The sequence below is a fragment of the Scophthalmus maximus genome, chromosome 15, assembly GCF_022379125.1.
Source record: "Scophthalmus maximus strain ysfricsl-2021 chromosome 15, ASM2237912v1, whole genome shotgun sequence".
In the NCBI taxonomy this organism is placed as follows: domain Eukaryota; kingdom Metazoa; phylum Chordata; class Actinopteri; order Pleuronectiformes; family Scophthalmidae; genus Scophthalmus; species Scophthalmus maximus.
In genome coordinates, this window is record NC_061529.1 from 15,140,878 (window position 1) to 15,161,319 (window position 20,442).

At 46.5% G+C, this 20,442-nt stretch overlaps 1 long non-coding RNA gene across 1 annotated transcript in view; it reads left to right on the forward strand.

Annotated features, from left to right (window-relative positions):
• Positions 1 to 8,108, forward strand: part of LOC118286345 — a 46,136-nt gene extending 38,028 nt beyond the window's left edge. The window contains exon 3 of the long non-coding RNA XR_004785370.2: positions 7,810 to 8,108. This is a non-coding gene — a long non-coding RNA (uncharacterized LOC118286345). The remainder of the gene's footprint in view (positions 1 to 7,809) is intronic.
• Positions 8,109 to 20,442: the final 12,334 nt, after the last annotated feature.

A 20,442-nucleotide genomic window follows, 5' to 3' on the forward strand; every position in this document is an offset into this window, starting at 1 on the left:
TTTAAAGCCAGAGCCCAATTAAGCCTCGCCTCATCGGGAGAGGGAGAGGAGCTGAAAGCTGAATACATAAGATAATGCAGCCGCACTAAAGCAGCCAGCTCACTCAGTGTAAAATTAGAGAGGGAAGAAAAAAAAATCTTGATAAAGGGAGAAGAAAAAGCAGGGACAGACAGTAAGGGGGAAGGAAGAGGAAAAGAAGTTCCTTTGGGCCGGTTTCCTTTGAAACTGGTTAACCAAATGCCGCTATTCATATTCAGCACAATTAATAGTGTCTCTTTCTTGTTCAGACGGCACATCATAACGTGGCAGAGGGGAGAGACGGAGAAGCGGATTTCTTTCTCTCTCCAAATTGTCGCCAATTTAGGGACAAAGCGGTACCCTCTACTTCCCCCGGAATAGGAGTCGCACTCATAAAAGGAGACTGACAGTCGACATCCAAATCTCATTCAAGGACGCAATTTCCAAATGCTAATCATAATCTGCAGATGTTGGCCACTGATACATCCATTTATTTATTTAATTTCGGGAGCACGCCTGTGCCCATTTGGATGGCCTGTGAAATTCGAAACAAAGAGGGAAAATCCCTTCTTTTTGAGGCGTGTTGAGCGGCGCGCGGGAGCAGCCACAGCATGGACATCTGCACCATCTTCACACACACACACACGCACATACACACACACAACAGGCATGCACATGCACATGCACGCGACAGATGCACAGTAAGACACAGTCGCACAGAGGGAAACGCATGCACACCGGTCTCCTTCCTCTTCTTTTTTTTGTCTCCTGCTCTTCCCTTTCTCTCCGGGTCGTTTTAGAGTACCTCAGATGTGTCATCAGACATTGGTTTCCATCTGAACCTGAGGGAAAAAAGGAATACTTGACAGAAAGGTATATAAAAAGAGGACACTCTGAATTTTTGACATTCTTCGCACAGCTGCTTCAAAATGAGTACGGTGGAGAGGCAAGGAGAAGCAACTCCAAGACGTGTGTTTGTTTATTTGCTGCCTTTTCTCCCTTCCCTCTTTCAGCGAGATGGAGGCTAGCGCGAGGCCACAACTCGCTCATCCTTGTACAGGCGGACGCCGCGCAGGGGGCCATGAAAGAGAAATTGGAATGGCTAAATGAATTCCGGGATGTGTTCTATTCAGCCCAACTCAGAAAGGATAACCCCCTTTTTTTTCTCCATTTGGAGACCAAATACAAGGTGAAACTCAGTTTGACAGTTAGGTGACGTTAAATAAGAAGCGTCCTGCGATAGGTAGACAGTGCAGCAGTCACTGCAGCTGCTAACTAGTGATTAGGTTTATTCGGAAATAATGGCTTGTGTTTGCTGACGTGTGCGTTAAATGATGCCAGTTTACTATTCTTATCATACTTTCTACTTTTGTGTGGAATTTTGAAGGTAAAACAGCTGGCAATTGTCCTCCATACATTTTGGTTTTTTTTCTGCATTCGCTTTAACATTGTAATTTAAATATGAACCCGGTTTACAGTACGGTGCACATAAATGCTTCAGGAGTGTCTGGAGAACATGGCGAGCACTTGCAGTCATACAGCCGTCCATTATCCCCGACTGACTAACTCTGTTTGTGTAATAATTAATATTCATGCTTCTCCGTGTGCGATCCATCCTTCGATGGCCGCCGATGTTATGGAGCCCATTCCGGCTCATTGTGGCTAATACTTGACTACAAAAGCCATTGATGGTGGCTGCACTATAGGGAGATGAGTGCTCTGTTTTGCTATGTGTAATATTTGACAGTGGCTTAGAGGTGCTCTGTAGAAGCTTGGTTCCTTACAAGACCGTCCCTGCACATTTCCAAAAGCCGGCGTTGGCTCCTGTGGCCTCTCTTTGTTGACTTTGTCCTGCCTCTCGCCCAATAAACAATCCTCCCAGCTGATAGCATGCCAGGTTCTGTTCGAAAACAATCAGCACTCGTGGCCCTCTCGAGCACGCCAGGCCAATCAAAAGGCCGGGGAAGACAAACAGAACTGTGCAGCTGTCCTCCGAAACAAAATGAAGCACTTCCGGGGCCGGCGTGGAGGACCGGGGCACCGGGTGCGTCCTAAATGGACCATTGTACTCCTTCAGGATCACACAGCACCCAATTGTGGGCCGGGGGTACACCCCTATGCAGCCACCCACTGCCCACACCTACAAATCACACATTTACCTTCACCCGGCCCAGCCCGGCACTTTCATTCACATCCTCCCTCTCCTGGTTGGTGAGACTTTGCTTACAGTGTCCTGGGAGGAAGACAAAATCTTCACCCGGCTACAAATGGGTGGAATGGCTTCAGTGTCCCCACCCACCCTCTCTCCAGTCAGCAAGCAGACTCTGAGCAAGGAGAACTCGGCATGTCTTGCCGCCAAAACACTCAACATGCCACAGCGGTCTGACTGGGTGCTGAAAGCAGTTCTGCATTTTAATATTCAGTGCACCACTTCATTAACATTCTATTCGAGCCTACAATAGAGACTGGAGAGGCTCTGACCCTGCAGTTCCCCCGATCAAGGTCAGTAACTAAGAAAATAAAATCTGAATTGCATCCTGGCACACAATTGGATCCTCCAGCCCTGCCATATCCCCGCTTAAGAAAATAAAATCACCCAACCCACATACTCCTCTGTCGTCCCCCCCCCCGTCCCCGTCCCGTCCCCCAAACATCATGAACGTATTCACTGTGTGCTCAATAGAGGCACTTTGGAATGAAAGGGCTGTTCTTCAAAAGTAAAAAATTATTATTTTGATCTTACAATTTGAAAGGCAAATTCATCTCCAGGACAAGCCTTTTGCAAGTACTTCTATCATTGTTGCTCTTGTAAAATTTGGATTTGTTATAGTTAGAATTTTTGTATTTTAGATGCCACAATGCTTGTGCGCTCGCAAACCCACACAAACAGCCACGAACACACACACACACACACACACACACACACACACACACAGACAAGGTCTGTAAAGGCAATCTCAAATGCTCCGTGGGTTTTGTAGTTCACTCCAGCAGCTTTACAACCTATGTCAACTATGCAGTGCCGTGTCTGTAAAAGGTCAGTCTTTACTATTTACGTCCCTGCACATATGGACACACACACACACACGTAGAGTCAAGGGAATAAATCTCGCCGACCAGTCGATTATGTGATTGGGTGCTGTGACAAAGGGTGAGCATGTTGCTAACACGTTCCCTGTCAGTGGAGGGGCTATATGTGGGCAGACACAAAGCCTCATTAAAATACATACAGAGCCGGTGCTGCTCCGGTGGGTGGGAAAGATGCTCCATCAAGATGTCGTTACAACAACGCTATCTCCACCCACTGGCATGTATCTCGCTCACACTGTCCTCCCCCATGCCTGGACGGCACAATGGCAGGCTCCTTTATAGCCAGTGTGGGCCATTCCCTCCATTCCCTGGGAGGTCAGGGCCTAATCCTCGGGGAGTTCTCACATTGTGTTTTAGCGAACTGGGGTCAAACTGTTTGAAATGAGGGGGTTTAGTTAAACATCTATTAGACAGGCGCAGTGTGTTTGGGTGCGCTTGATTTATGCGCAAAGCTGTTGTGCTCAGCTGGCTCGCTACTCGGCAGCGCATTGGGCTGCATGTTCCTCAAGTCCTGTATGTGTCACTGTGAACAAAAAAAGAAATCCCACGGCACACACCCGCCTTAAATAACACACGCTGACCCGACATTCACCGCAACACATGTCCACCTACACAATTCGACGTGTCCTCCCCCGGATGGAGTGAATCTGTTTCAGAATGGCGCATGTGTCTGTCAACTTCTTTGCCACTGGGGGGCGCTGTACAGAGCCTAAAGTGAGGGGGGTGGGGGGGTGGAATTAAAGAAAAAAGTTGAAAGTGTCGCCGTGTTTTCGGCAGTGCCATGTAGACCAACTGCCCTGTTAGTGAGGCTGACATTCAAAGAGAGTTGGGATGCCGACAACAATCCCGCGACCTCCTGCTGAGAGAAGACATTTCGCATGGTGGCCGAGTGCTTTGATACAGCTCTTGTGATCCTCGCTGACGTGGCTCTGAGAAAGCACACACACAGCACCGACTCTCGGCCATCGCCATTATATACCATTTGAACACAGTGCGGTTAATATATTCCGGAATTTTCCATTATTATTGTCATGATATCGCCACTTTCAGCTTGGGCCTTAGACGCGTGTTTGTATGGAAATTCGGCTTATTTGGCGCAAACCAATATTTGGTTTCATCTCGTGTGTCTATTTCTGAAATAGCTGTGGGGGGTGGGGGGGGGGGGGGATGTATTACATAGCACCTGTACAGGAGCATAAAAATGCAAAGTATTCCCGGAGAAAAGACCACTTCACTGAAAGCTCCCTCTTGTCATAACCAAATAAAAATGATTAAAATACGGCACTGTCCTCGTACTGCCCATTAATAGCAAGGCTGCCTCTACAATTGGGAAATGTGACTGCGAGCAAAGTAAGCCGTGATGCAGGTTAGTGAAAATACAACCCACTTTCAAGAATAAAGGCAAACAAGCTCCGCTAATTACTGAGGCACTATGCAGTCATTTTTCAGAGCAGGGGTTACCGAATGGTTGCCTATTACTTCTCTCTCCCTGCAACAAATGCTTAAGATAATGACCAGTTACTAATTGGTGCTTATACCTTCTATCAGTTTATGCGGAATATAATTGCAGCTTTTATGGCCCTAAATAATCATTGGAATTAGCATCTTTTGCTAAAAAAAAAAGTATGGAGTATTTTCCTGGACGGGGTCTTAGTGTCGACACACCACCGGTTGATTCGTCATTAACTCGGAGGGCAGAGGCAATGCCTCTGCTGTTATATTATTACTTCTACACCAGCTAATGGTGGTTGTGTGTGTGTGCGTGCATGTGCCTCTTCTTCAAAAGCACATCATGTGTGTTTATGGATATACTGGGTGCATGTAGATGTTTGCATGTTGCGCCTGCTTTCCACAAAGTGCACAAACAAGAGGAGGGAGGTCTATATTCTATGCAGATCACGCTCCCCATGCTTCAGCAGCTCCTCCTTTGTGTTGGCCCTTCCGTCAGCTGTTGACTTCCTAAGTGTCTCGGACAGCCGTGTTTCTGTCTGCGCCTCTGTCCACTGCCTTGTCCTGCTCACATTTCTGAAGTCCGCTGACTGCTAATGGCCGTGTCCAGACAAAGAGCCCACTCTGTGGCCACTCTGCAGGGCCGGGCCGGAGGCCAGGGACAACCAGGAGGGGGGGGACAGGGGGGGACAGGGAGGAGGTGACACTGGGAGGGCCGGGTTTGGGAAAAGGGGAGGCTGAAGCCGGGAACAGCACCCGGCACTGCCTGCCTCTCTGCACTCATGTCACGCTTGTGTGACAACCACTCCTCTGTGCTTGTTTGAACTGTCCTTCCCAATTAGCACTAATAAGTCACTCTGTAAGGATGAGCAAGCATAGTGTGCCCAATCACCCCCCAGTTCACATAGACGTAAACAGATTTGTGCACAAAACAGGGACACACACATCCCCCCCCCCACCCTAAGCTTAGCAGCCCATGAAAATCCCAGGAGCACAACTCCGCTAATAGACAGTGAAAGCCCAAAACACATCTCGTTCCCAGCAAACAAGTGCCAGTAAAGAGGCAAATTAATGGCAAGTCGTTTGAAGGGTTTGCCCGAGAATAATTTTTTGCTCTGGCGTCTCACTACCGCTGAAGAATTGATTAGATCCCTGCTCAATCAAAGTGCCTGAATCCATAAAGAGCAGAGCGGGGCATGCTCCAACCCAATTTATTCACAGCGTCAACGTGAGAGTCGCAGGGGAACAGGGGGAGAGAGAGAGAGAGAGCATCGCTGACAGGTGATGTGAGAGGGTCCTGCTGAAACTAAAAGCCAGTGTCAATAGCAGAAAGGCAGGTGTGCCCCAGTTCATGTCGGAGCACTGCTGGTACTTTATTACATCAGCTCAAATGACCTGCAGCCTCTATTCAGAGATTCACTTGGCCGTTGTCAGTTCAAACCATCTGACTATTAAACATCATGTGCATAAAAATGGAAAACGCTGAAGAAATCATTCATATTTTGCTTCATGATACAAAGTTCAGACGTATAGGAACAGACGAAGAAAGCCGAGGAACTCTGCAATAATGAATTCACTTGTGTTTTCTCAAAGTATAGAGACTGGAGGACTTAGTCAAGCTCGGCTGTGCTCGGCTGTTTCTTGTTGCCCGCTTGTTTATTGTTATGCAGAAAGCAGAGGAGGTATTAAAGGCAGATTTCGTCCGTATTTTAAAATGTGGTGCTGAAGATTAGAGTGCTTGCCAAACACTGTGGAAACACTTAATTGATTTCCTTTGGACTGTTTACCCCTACTGTAGCCCTCCTAGAGCCCAGCGCTCGCGCGTGCGCACGCACACACACACACACACACACGTAGAGTACAACCCTGGCCCCATTGACGCCAACACAGGCCTGCCAAGAGCCTCATTAGTATTCACAGCAGTGGCATTTGCCAGCCTGAGCGTTGCCGTGGTGATGCTGCCCACACAAGTGATGATAAATGGTGCTTTCAGCTTCTCTGCCTTCCATAGAGCAGAGCAGGGAGCTGAGGAGTTGCTGGCTTGGACCCAGCCACAGCCACGGCTAGCAAGGCCTCATCCCCGACACCGGGCAACTGACGCATGACTACACAAGCCCGGGGCGGCTTGAAGGCTTTGGGCTTTGGGCACAGGGGAGTGGTGGGTAAGAGGGGTTTGGTGACGTATGGGTTGTGTGTGTGTGTGTGTGTGTGTGTGTGTGGATATGGAAGAAAGAGATTTGTGTGTGTGTGTGTGTGTGTGTGTGTGTGTGTGTGTGTGTGTGTGTGTGTGTGTGTGTGTGTGTGTGTGTTTGTGTGTGTGTGTGTGTGTGTGTCAGGAGAGGGGGAGGGAGGGGGCATGTTGGGAAGAAGTGTGTGCTTGAACTTGTTATTGTTGGCTCAAAAAGTGATGTCAGTGTTTCACAAGTGTGTTTTGTTCCCCATGTTTTTTAAGTTGCATGATAATGTGACTACAAGTTAGTGACATGAAATATTTGACTTCTTAGAAATATACTATATATATATATATATATACTGCGGTTGTTGACTCTTATTTATGGTCATCGCACAAACAAACCTGAAAGTAAACAATAAAAATAAGAAAAACTTGATTGATGAAACGTCGCATAAGCCATTGGGAAATAGAGTACATCTATTGAGATTGTAATTGTGTAAATATACGTAATAATAATACATTTTATTTTAATGCACTTTACATTTAAAACAAATCTCAACGTGTTGCAGCTAAAGGAATATATTTCTCATCTATACATGGCACTATACTGTAACATTAATGCTCTAAAATCTTATTAGAAAATTATCAAACACATTGTTAAAATACATTTTGAAAAAATTAATTGATAATCATGTTTTGGATGATAGTTAGCGCTCCAAACTATTTATATTAAAGACAATTTTAATAAGTGTTATGTGTCATATGTAACTGCATGCATTATATTAAATAAGAATGTCTGTCATAAAAAAAAATATTTAGGATATTCTTCAGGAAGTTTTTGAGTCAAATGCCTCCCAGGCATAGTAAACAAGTATTGTAATAATGTAATATAGTTAAGCAATACCTCCAGGTACATAAACCTGTTTAATACTCTGCACGCTAACGCAAAAAAAATAACTGATTATTGTGTAAATTATTATTTTTTAAACAAACAAATGAGTGTAACAAATTCAGCGTCAAATGACTGTCAAAGCCACCGCAGGCGGATTCAGTCCCTCTGCCGTTTCTGTTTGCTGCAGGTGTCACAGCGAGGGCTGTCTGAGCCCTAAATCACTGGAGACAAACAGAGGGTTAAGGTATCCATGCTGCACTTCCCTTCCCCGGAGCCCACGCATACAGATGTGTAAGCAATGAGGGCGAGGAGGCTGAGCCGAAATCCTCCTGATCCTAGTTAAACAGAGGACGCCGGTGTTATTCCCACATTATGGTGCACAGATACGCGGCGCATTAAGGGGCCTGGCTGATTTGAAATCACAGTGTCTTACCAGAAGTAGAGCAACAACAGACATGCACGGTGTTATTGTTTGATTTGAATATCTAGTTTTGGTTTCGGTAACAATTATGTAACAGTAATAGTTTATTTTAAAGTGCACCAGTCGTGTTGTGCCTGTGTGTTTTATTTGTAAAATAAATGAAAGCCATTATAATTTGAACCACATTTGAGTTCATAGGAAATGTATGCAAAGGGCACAGACATCACTGAGGCTGGAGTTTCAACAAATATTATTTATCAAAAAATTATTATCCAATCTTGGATATTTTTTTTGTCTTATTTGATGTTAATAATTTTATCATCTCAAGGCTTCCCCTTTCAATGGCAGGAGCATTGTCTGGTGCTCGGCATTATTCAATCCACTTGCATAATCCTCCCACAGTATTCTAAGCATGACAAAGTTGTTCCCTCCGTCTACTTGTTTTGTGTCTGTTAAATTCAAAAAACTCCCTTATGAAATTACAATAATCCTTGCCCGGACCATGAGCGCAGCCATCCTCGGCCCCCGAACTTGGGGATGACCGCCCCTTCCAACGATGGACCTGACCCTTCCAAAATCAAGCCTGATTACCCATCCCTAGGACACTAAGAAGCGGCCAACTTCAAAAGGAGCACAGACAATCAGGGGCGGGGTGGCACTGGGGAGGGGGAGGGAGGGGTGTTCAGAAACCTCAGCCCTGTGCTGCGGCGGTTTGGGCCAGACCGAACGGTCTCAGCCAGGGGGCCGGGGCTATCAAAAGATAAATGTATTTCTCTCTTCCATTATTCATGATGCAAGGTGGTGTTGGTGGGGGGGGGAGCAGGGAGCCAGAGGCTTAGCACAGCAGTGGATCCCTCCTCAGCCTAGTCAGGGCCAAGGCCCCCACTGCACCCACACCCTGATGCAAGAGAGTGGGGTGGGGTAGTATGGGCGACAGCTGTGAGGTGAGAGAGGGAGATAATGCAGGAGCATGTATTCCCATACACACACACATTAAATGTCATAATTTTGTATAATTTTAGATACTTAAAGAAAAACAACAATAGTAATACACATTAATATTGTGTTTGTATGAAATCTGAGTATGAATATGAGTCTTAGCAGTGTTTATGACATGCATCAGAGCGTGTCGCTGAATAACCTCTCAGCCGCCGATTAAGTAAAGGGTCTGGGCAAATATTTTGGGTCGCATATTGGACTCCCATAACCGGATCGAATGGACAAGTTTGCTTTTGTCCAAACTCGTCTGTGATCTGCAAGAAAAAGCAGATTAGGATGACCCCGGTGTCACTCATTTGGAGATGAGTCATTGTCGACAGAAACCAAACACACTGGAGAGAATGTCAAACAGCAGCGACAGATAAGCCTCGTAAATGTGCTGCTTTTTCTTACGTGCGATTATGTTATTGATTTTTTTTTAACTTTTAGACAAACATGTTGAAACTATATGTTTAGCAATAGTGGATAATTTAGATTTCTGTTAGTAATGCATGACAAAAAATATGTTTAAATTACATTTAAAGTTAAAGTATGTCAGGATAATACTACAGCTAAATATAAATATAGTTTTTAAGAAATGAAGGGATAAAAACAATTGTTACATTGTTAAATATTTATCTGAGATTCCTCACAATGGTAGAAACTACCTGTTCATGTTTTATACAAATGCTTTCCAAATTGTTTCATAACTGCCTGCAATACAACAACACACACTGCAGTTTTGCTGTTTCATGCCAGTATTTATTTTCTCTGCAGTTGCTAAAAAATCCGACTGGCTTTGTGTTTGCATCAACAATGTCAATCAGAAATGACGCTAAATGTGTTAATCGTGAACAGAACAAACATTTGAATTTTCAAGTTTTCATTTTACTGATTTAATCCAGCGCACATCCGTTGAACAGAAGCATTCTGGCAAAACAGACCCGCCTTGATGTCCTGTCCGTAAAAAAGTTCTTGTCCCCCGGCACAAGTGGTCCCCATTGCTTATGTTTGCACATTTGAGACACATTATAGAGGCATAAAATGCACACACCGACGCTGGGGAGGAAGGACGAGATCTGTGACAAGAGTGGAGGGTGGTCCGAACACATCGCTACTCATGTCTCCATGCTGGGATCATTTGTTTCCAGATAAGAGGGCACAGGGGTGGGGAAAAGGAATGTCAGACGAGCAGGAGGGGGGGGGGGGGGGGGGTGGCCCGGTGACGACATGCCTGTGTGTTTGTGTATGTTTGCGCGCTCAGATGAGTAGGTTTTATCTGTCCCTGCGTACTTGTTTGTGTGGATCCCCATTCTTGACCGGCCACTTTACGCATTCTGGCTTGAATTAGACACAAGAGACAAAAGGCTTCATATTTGTGCTTGCATGTCAAGGATTACTTGTTCCATTGAATGTGCCCCCCCCCATTATCTGCTTATCACTCTCTGTGCTCTTTAATCTCTTTCTTGTCTCTGCTCAATGGCTTCCTCTCACTGTCCCCCCATCACAAATGTGGCCTTTCTCCCCTTCTATTTTTTAACACTTACAAAACTGAAAAGGCCTGGCCCGGTCTGGGCCACCTGGAAGCACCAGTGGAGCTTTCTCCCAGGCCTGGCTCCCTGCCACCAGCCAGCTGTAGCATTGTGAGTGGCCCATCTCAGTTAATTCCATGCATTGCAATTGTTGCCGGGCACTGTTTACAGCCACCTCCTACTCCGCCTGGGTAGCCTCCCCGATTGTCCCGGGGCCTCCCTTGTTTAATACTGTTTTGCAAGTTATTAAGCCCTGGAAGTCCATTAATCACAGTTCACGGGCTGTGTAAGCCCACACAAGGCAGGCAGAGGTGGGGGATGGGGAGGCACACTCGCTGTCCTCAATGGGCTTAGACGGTGGTCCATTCAGATCCCTAACAAGATCATTACCACTAACTAAATACAAACCTGACCCCGCGACCCGCTGGGAAATTACGTAGGAGCTCCCTGGTGCAAGACATTAATATACACCCCCCACCCCCCCCCCCCCCCCCCCCCCCCCCCCCCCCCCCCACGACACCCCACCCTCCTCCTCCACCCCTCCCGTTTTGCTGCAACAGTGCGTAAACGCCCACCCCTAAAGTCTCCCAATGCAACCCAACCCTGCTCCCCAACACCCCCACCCCACCCCTCTTCTCTTGTCCATTCTCACTTTCTTGCCAGTGGACAGAAAACTAAACCTGTCATCAAAAGGGGCCTAATCACTGCTGTGATTGTGGTAAACCAAGCCTGACAGACATTTCACTGAGGCCTCAATGGCCACATCAGTGCCACCTCCCTAGCCAGCCCCCCACCACCACCACCCCTTCTTTCTCTCGCTTTCTCTCAGTGCCTCGCTCTCTCTTTTTACCAGGCCTCTGGCCAATGAGCAACAAACACCCAGGGGCTTTTCAGATTACTTGACACACTGTGTCCACTTTTGGGAGGGAGACCACCTGGTAAGCTCATTTTAATACAAAACCAGTCCGGTCTCCTCTCCCTTTTTCCCCTACTCCTCTAATTCCGCCTCTCAAGCCAAGCTACCACCATGAATTCTGTCTAATCCAGTGACCCCCACAGAACATTCCTGGTTTTACACTCCTCGGAAGAGGCTGGATTTGGGCGGATTACATGCCTCCAGTTCTGTTTGGAGGCACCTGTGACTGGACGTGGAAGGGAGGACCGACGACGACGACGACGACAGTGAAACATTGAAAGAGAGGAGACAGACAGGGAGAGAGAGAGAGAGAGACAGATCCCTTCTTTCTTCTCAACCCTTGACCTTTTATTTTTTCATTTTTCCCCAATCACGACCCGCCCCGTTCGCTCTGCACCTGCGACTTTTCCGTGTCCAAGCCGCCACAGCTGCACAGTCACTGCAGTGACCACGCAGCCCTGTACTGCATGGCGGGCGAGGGCGGGGGCGGGAGGGGGGGGGGGGGGTGTTAAGAGGGATGACAGAGCGGGATTGAAGGATGTGGCTGGAAAGAGAGGTTGGTCGGGGGTTCACACTGACTTTCACTCTAGCCCCTCAGCTTATGTTAAGATGTTGTCACTTTCACCATCTCAAGTGTTGCCACTTCAGACGCTGAAGCTTAGCGCTTCGCAATGGGCCCTACGGGGGCTGCCGAGGGAGGGAGAGAGGGCAGGAGGGAGGAAGTCTGGGAAGATTTCCATGTTGAACAAGCCCAACTTTGTCACACTGTCACCTGACTACCATGGCACCCCCTCTTCAGTGTTTCCCGACTTCCTCTTCACTCCTTCGTGTCTCCTTCTCCGCGTCTCGCTCGAGAACTCTCTGAGGCAGTGTTTCCACCCCGAATTCCTCTGCCAGTTTTTCGACGAATTGTATCTCACAGTCTTTTGAGTTTTGTGGCTGAGGCGCCTAATTGTTTCGCTCACTTTCTTCTTTTTTTTTCTTTTGGTTTCACCATATCACGGCAGCTGCTTAAGCTGTGTGCGCAGTCACAGATGTGCATATTTTAAATTAGGTGTAATATCCCCCCACTCTAATCCACGATAAGATCTCAATTGTTCCATGATGTGAAATGGAGATGCAGCGACAACCAGGCCTGAATTAAATAGAAATCTTAATTTACCTGGATATTATCCTCCAGTGAAATATAATCACTGCCGGAATAACTGGGCACACTGGCAAATTCTTAATTGACTCTTAATGAGTGTCATGGAGCATAGGCTCGGGTGTAGATGCAGAGATTAGGGAAAGGCAGTTTGGTACGCATAAAAAAAGGACAAATATAAGCCAAAACATGACCATGACAACATCCAAACACACTCGCACAAATGCACTCACATTTTCAAATTATCCCCTCTGGAAAACATCACCATAAATACATAATCACACACAAACTCTCTCAGCATAGGCTGGTCGCAGAGTGTCTTCCTGGCGCCGCATCGATTGTCCCTCAACACTGACCAATTCTAAGCTCATAATGATGATCTCTGGCACGACAAGTGATTTTAACCTGCCCGTGGGCCGCCCCCGCACCGAGTCACAGATCAGCGGCCCCCCCGTAAACAAAAACATTAGGAGAGCGTTCCACATTTAAGAGCACGCTAATTACAGTCATTCCCATCTGAAGTACTTTCTGCCGCAATTTGCTCAGATCACCAAACCTCCAATCCCTCTCATGTAAACAAATAAACTCTCACGCAACAAAGAGATAAAGCAAATAATAAAATAGACACTGGCGCTGTCGGAACTCGCTGGGGGCACTGTATTTGAAGTAGGCTTCAAATAGTATCATGCTACTCTGCGGCGTTTGAGTCCCAGTGTTGTGCTCGTCGTCAGTTGGGGGGTTGTTGTTGGTGTGCTCCGGAAAACAAATCATCTACTTTCTAACGACGGAGAGGTGAATGCAATTCCAATGCATGGAAATAAAGTTGTTGGTTATTTTTTTTTCCCAAACAAAATTCTAAGGCATAAAAGTATTTGTCATTTGACATGTTGACAAGAAGAATACACTTTGAACGCCACGTACAGTATGAATCCTGTTTCGTGCAAAATGTAGCTCTGCTAATTGATCAGAATCAGAATCTGTTTTATTGCCAGGTAGGTAACAGGTAAATTAGAGGATTTTTTTGTTGTTGGTGTTATTAAGGTGCATGTAGCAGTCAACATATATACACAGAATTAGAAAAAGAATATAGAATAAAACAAAATTAAATTAAATTAAATTAAATTAAATAGAATAAAATAAAATAAGATTAAATTAAATTAAATTCACACTATTTACAATAAATTTACAGTAAATATCGGGGTGACCGATGGTTAAATCCAAACCCAACAGGTGTCCAACGATCCAGTTGCCTCTTGATAAGGATCACCTGATCACCACTTCCTGCTTCCTTCAGCCTCACACGTTGGCCAATAGGCAACAGGTTTGATCCACGGCAGCAGATGGAGGGGAGGGGGGTCTGAATGTCACCGCAGCCCTCGCCAGCCCTCCAGGTGAGTGTGTTTCTCCGCCGCTGGAGGAAATGAAGCAAAAATGATGGAGTGTTTGTTTTGTGACATTTTGTCTCTCCGCGGCCTCATCAGGGCTGAGCCTCGCGGACGTCAAGTGTTAATTTAGGGCTCCTGCCGAGCGTGAGCCTGTCAGCGGCGAGGCTTGGAGGAGGGAGGTGAGCTCTTGCAGAAAATGACCCTTCTGGTCTGATTGTCTTCTGGCCCACAGACTGGCACTGAGAGGAAAAACAAAGACATGGCGAGGTAGAGAGAGAGAGAGAGAGGTGGCTGACTGCTAATGCACCTTGCAGCAATTAGAGAGGCTTACCTGACTGTGTGACCACAGCAAACACACCCCCCCCCACACACACACACATACACACATATACAAAAAGGGGAACACACCCCCACGTAAAAGCACACACTGCACACTCAGGTGAATACACATACACCAGCTGATGTCAGCACAGGCACCGACAAAATGAAAGACTCACTCCTTTTGAAAGAACTCAACCAAACACACACACACACACACTCACTCACTCTCTAATAGACACACACTTTGGCCGTGGCCCATTCCCAGCGGATGGCTTCCTGCCACCGTTTAACCCAATGATTAATTGGCCTGTGCTTACGGTAGTCCAATACTTTACTCTGTGAAACTTACACTAAAAAAAAGGAAAAAGACAGGCCTCTCTTAAGATTACAGCAGCACATTAACCACAAAGTGAACCATGAAATTGCTTTTTCCCCTCCTGCAGTGTTGCGACTCTATAGTGGTCACTGCCAGCCACGGGGAGGGTGCACGGGTGATAGTGTTACATCACTGATGGACAGCAAAACATGGAGGAGCTTAAGGCGATCCGTGCAGATCAGCTGACCAGCAAAGAGCAGTGGTGAAACTTACACGGGGTTTGGCGGCGACAGGAAATGGCCACTGTAGTGATAATATGTGTACTGCCGATCACTCAGTCAAGTTTTTTTTCCAGAGCATCAAATTCATTGTGATAAAGAGGTTTTAGGGGGCTGTCACAGTGGAAAGAAAGGTTAATTCTGTAATTATTTCAGTGTGAAAAAATAAGTAATATCCCCTTTGCCTTTTTCCATCGTTTCCTGATTCACTTGGAAATTCATTTTCTTCCCCGTTTTTTTTTCCCCCTCACTCCACCTAGCCCCAATTCAATCACTTGAGTTCATCTGTCTGTGTTATGCAAATCTGAGCGGCGGAGATTGAACCCATTTGAATACCTGGTTCAACTCGCGAGCGGAGGGGGCTGATAGAAAAGATGAATTCTTGCGTTTCAGCATGCCTCCCTTTTTCACCCAGCCGTGCCGTATCAAGGCTACCCTTTTTTCACGGTGCTCTCATTTATTTTAGCCCATTGCACAATGCTGCTCTGGCAGTCAAATGTATGAATAAGGAGAGGGGGTCACTCTCTCTCTCTCTCACACACACACACACACACACACACACACACGTACACTTTATAGAGAGGTGATGTCTGTATCTAAGATCATGGACACTAGCAGTGGAGACCGGAGAAGATCATTTTTGACACAGTGAGGAGAGGGGGTTCATTTGGAGCTCAGGAATGCCCAGATAGCCCCCATGGCTGTCATTGGCTATTTTTCTTTGGGGGGAAATAAAGGGAAGAAACATGTTTTCTCAGTATACCAGCTGTGTGCTGGCCTCGGCAGATACGGTATGCTAGACACATGACATCCTGTCGGAGTGTGCTGATTGACAGCCAGCCCTTGGCCTGAGCTGAGGCTGGTGTCTTGGAGGCATGCGGACATCACACCGTTATTCCAACTTCTCCCTAGGAATAAACCCAGGCAGCCAGGGGCACAGCGGGAGGCTAATAGACTAGCCCAGAGGAGCCCCCCCTGAAGATTGATGCATTGTGTCAAGGTCTTGTCTACTTCACGCGCATTAAGGATCACATGCCACAATTTCACAGTACAGCAGGGGGACCGGCCCCCATCCCGGGACCCGATTGGCCAGTGATGGATGGCGTTGACAGTTACAAGCCGAGTACCAAGTGGAGCAACACAAAGGTCAAGGTTGAAGCTGCCAGTGTGGTCTGGTTAACAATGGAAGGTCTCCATGGTAAGAAAATGCTGATTATGCTAAACGCTAACTATGCAGTGTGTTAATATGGACACAAAGGGTTTCTTGGTCATTTGAAGCCATGGTTTTTGTCAAACAGCCAGAGCTGCTAATCCCAGTATTTAGTGTTTAGGAACCAGACTATCATATCTGCATTTCTCCAAGTGAAAAAATAAAATGAAAAATACAGATTTTTTGGGGGGAAAAAAATATAGGATGGAGGAAAATAAACCCTCAGAAATTGCTGTTTGCATGAGCAAACCACCTTGTTCCAATTCCAGGTAGCAGTGGCCGTCGTATTCTGGGCCAAATCACTCTGAGAAGGGTAGAATAAAACTGTTCTTCCCACTGCAGTGTCCTGCAGGAGTGAATTTTTTTTTCAATATAGCACTTCAGGTTGAAGACATTTCTCCTGTCATTTTCCTCCAGTACTTCAGTGTAATTCTTTCCCCCCTCTCCCCTCCATTTTTTTCTCCCCCCGGCGACTGCAGTATGTGGCAGTCTGAATTGTGTGTTATTACCCAGCAGGAGACAATATCATTACCACATATTTGCTGTCAAGGGTCTGCAAAGAATGGTGCTGTCTTGGGCCTCAGTGATCTAACAACCTCACACAGGGCTCCAGAATTACCCACTCCTGGCTTGGGGGAAGTCAAACACTACCAGTTAGAGAGGGGAGTGAACAAAAAAAGAAATCCCCGCACCACCGCCACCACCGCCACTGCCACCCCGTCTCTCACCCTCTCCCGTGAACAGAGAAGACGACACACCTCCTCTGCGCCGAATGGAGGACGCCATCCCCCCGCGTCGTGATAGAAATATACGTTTGGTTCAAGTGCCGAATGACACGAGGCTGCGAACGGTGGATCCGAACGGGCTGCATGTGTGACAGTCTGTCATTTGAGATAAAGAGGCAAATTGTAATCTCGGTGGCCTGCTATTGGTGTCGGGCGAGTGTCTCATAATTACCAGCACTTGTATCAAGTTTTTTCTGTGCCTCTCAAATGTGTACACTGTGCACAGGAATGGCAGGACAACGTCGCGCCAAACAGTAAACTGAGTTCAGCCGATAACAAGGGAGGTGTATGTGTGTACACGGACACGTCGAGTTTTCCTCTTAACGCATCCCATCGTGACGGGGGTTATCGCCATTTGAAGGGGTTCATGCAGATATGTCACATAATGTCTGAGGAAAATAACTTCACAATGGACAAACAATCCCTTTCATGAAAAACACTATTCAGACTTTGTAACAATGTCTTCCTCGCACAAGACAAATAGAATTGCTATCATTTCCGTTGACAGTGTACAACAAACACACCCAACAGTTTATGCATACTGAGTGACAAAGCCATCTATTTTCTTTCCGGAAAAGCAGGCAATACACACTCTGGCAATTGAACCACAAATGAGGAGTGAAAAATTCAAACTTCCTCTCCCATCCACCATCATTTATACAAGCCATAGAAATATTTGATTGCTCTTGCATATCTCCTCACGCTTAAGGAGGCAGCCAGCCAATGCGCGGCCACGTAAACAAAGTCTGGGACTCTATATGAGCCTATCATTTACGAATCCAAGCGAATCAGGCTTGCAAACAATCAGGCGGGAGAGGGGAAAGGCAACTGCGTGAGAGCGTCTTCTTCCAGCGCTTTGAAGGTGTAAACAGAGACTCTTATTTAGGTTAAGATGTGGCTATGCATCCTCAATACACCTCTGCGCCGAAACAAGGCAGGAATCCTTGATTTTTCACAACAATACGCGGCCCCCGGCTCTTGAGGGGGACACATTCATATTCATGTGTGAAGGATTTATAGTGGTAAATTATGAACATGTACCTCCAACAGTCCTCGCGCGGAGTGGAACATTTGAAACGTGCAAACCGTCAAAATCATGCGTAGTTTACCTACTGTAAGGAATCTATTATATTTTACATTTCTAGAGTGTTCACTTCATGCACAAGAGGGCATTTCTCTTTTTTTTTTTAATTTGATTGAATATTGCACCCAGTAGAATGGAGATGTGTGGATGCCCACAGAGATAATACAAAAAAAACCCAGGGAAAATAAGGTTAAGATAAGAGTAACTATGATTTGCCGTTTCATTGATGAAGAAGGATCTGTAGAACAGTCACATCCGGTGTATTCAAAGGTGGACCACACTGTACCCTTATTATAATTGGGAATTTAATTAATGTGCCTTCTCTACATTCCCCAGTGGGCCAGTGATATCCAAGATCATGCATCAGTCAGATACGGTATCTGACGTGATTAAATTTGAACAGTTACACCTTACAAACAGAGAGCACTCAAAGACATCAGCCGATAGGACAATATGATAACGTTTTGAAATTGTTGGCACTAAATTAACCTGATTCTAATTGGATTTTAGGTAGATAACGTGCAGGGGAAATGACTGTTTTCTTTTCAAGCCAACATACAAAATGGAACTTCGACAAATTGATTTCTATTTCCTCCCGAGATGCCCTCCCCACCGCCCAAGCATTTTCATAATTTCTGATGGGGCGATATGGCATTAATGTCCCCTATCTTATCCTGTCACATCCTGAATTTGTTGGAGAGGATGTGATTAGCTGAACAATAGCGAGAGAAATGCACTTTATGAAGGCAATCCAGGGTTTTATGACAAAGAGAGTGGAGAGGTGGGGGACAGGGGCCAAGACGTAGCCAAATAGCCCCCGTTTCTGGATATAGATTTGTCACAGCAGGCATTCAGAAGAGCCCAGGATTTTTGACGACACACGCAGGCCCACCGGTGTTGGCCATTCACACACGATTAGCATTTTATTATTGTTTATAGGCCATTTAGGAAGCGGGAAGACAGCCCCGAGCCAATGGTGCAAGGGGGGATCCACAGCACAGTGTTTTGGACCGGTTAAATGCACCATTAAGCCTTTTAAAATTAGCTCCACCCGTCAGAGACTAAAAACAAACGTGGCTTTCTAGCTATCAATGGGCACCACTTAGAGGAAACAATGCCCTGTTGAGGCCCACCAGTTTCCTCATCAATGAACATCAAAGATGAATGAGCCCTGGCTGTCAGCTTTGTTTTTGACTCTGATACCCACAAAGCCCCGAGCAATATCATCCTGGTCCTGCTCCTCTGGGCTGCCCCTAACAGGTGCGCCCCCTCTTTTGAATGCACCGCTTGACAAGACCACGGATGGGCAGGGGTGGTGGAGCGGGGGGGGGGGGCTTTGGTCCACATCCGCCTTAATCCATCCGACTATAAAAACACTTTGAAAAACAAACGTTTGTTTGGCCAAAGTCAAAGCCCTGGAGCCCGGGGCTCATCCGTCTGTCTGCCCAGGCTTTCTCCCCCTTTTATTCCTGGCCGGTTTTTTTTTTTTGGTTTTTTTGTCAGAGCCTCAACTCTTCCCTGCTCATTTGGACAGGACTTGAAACGAGACCCAGGAGGATCTGATTCCCAGCCATTTCCCACAAGAGGGATACATGCAGGCACAACAGCCAATTGTTTGGATTATGATAACAGCGCCTGGAGAAGAAAGAAAGAGCGGGAGAGGAGGGGTACAAAAAAAATGAAGGAAAAAAAAAGTCAGACAATCTCACAGCCCAAAGCAAGCGGTAAAGCGAAAAAACAACCGCCAGCATCAAAATATGCAGAACGAGGATCAAACCTGCTTATCATTCAAGTTACTCTTTAGATGGGGAGGATTTTAAGCTGTCTAATTTCTGAGCTCCCCATTTCTTTTTTTCGCTGCGTCGAGAACTGTGCGTTCTTCTGCCAGTGATATGCTCCCACTACTTCATGGGGAGATTAGAGCTCCTCCACTCAGGGATATAGAAAGGCCTTCAGCCTGGCAGAGAGAGAGGGGGGGGGGGGGGGGGGGGGCAATGTTGAGCATTTTAATCTAGAGTCACAAAGATAAGATGCAATGGCAGATCAACGTGTGCTCCATGGTGGCAGCTCCCTGAGAGCCAGTCTCTCCGACTGTGCACCGAGAAGCCTTTACCCCGCGTGCCCCCGTGGCTTCATTTTCTCCACCGACTGGCTGTCTGTGGTGACTGTCTCTCGGCGACATCTCACACCGGGGCGCGTGAATATCTAAACAGGGATCGCCCCTGTGAAATTTGCCACGAGAAATCTCTCCGAGAAATCACCCCGGTTTGAATATTTGATGCCGCATCTGTCCATGGCCACCTCAGGGGGGCGAGGCAGGTATGATGGGAGATATTCGGGGGAGTGATTCCATAAAAGAAAGCCGAATTCTTTTCTTTGATTGAGGGAGATGCATGGCGGTGGTATTTGCACTCTGCCATGTCTGTGCGACTGAAGTTAAGTGTATAGGC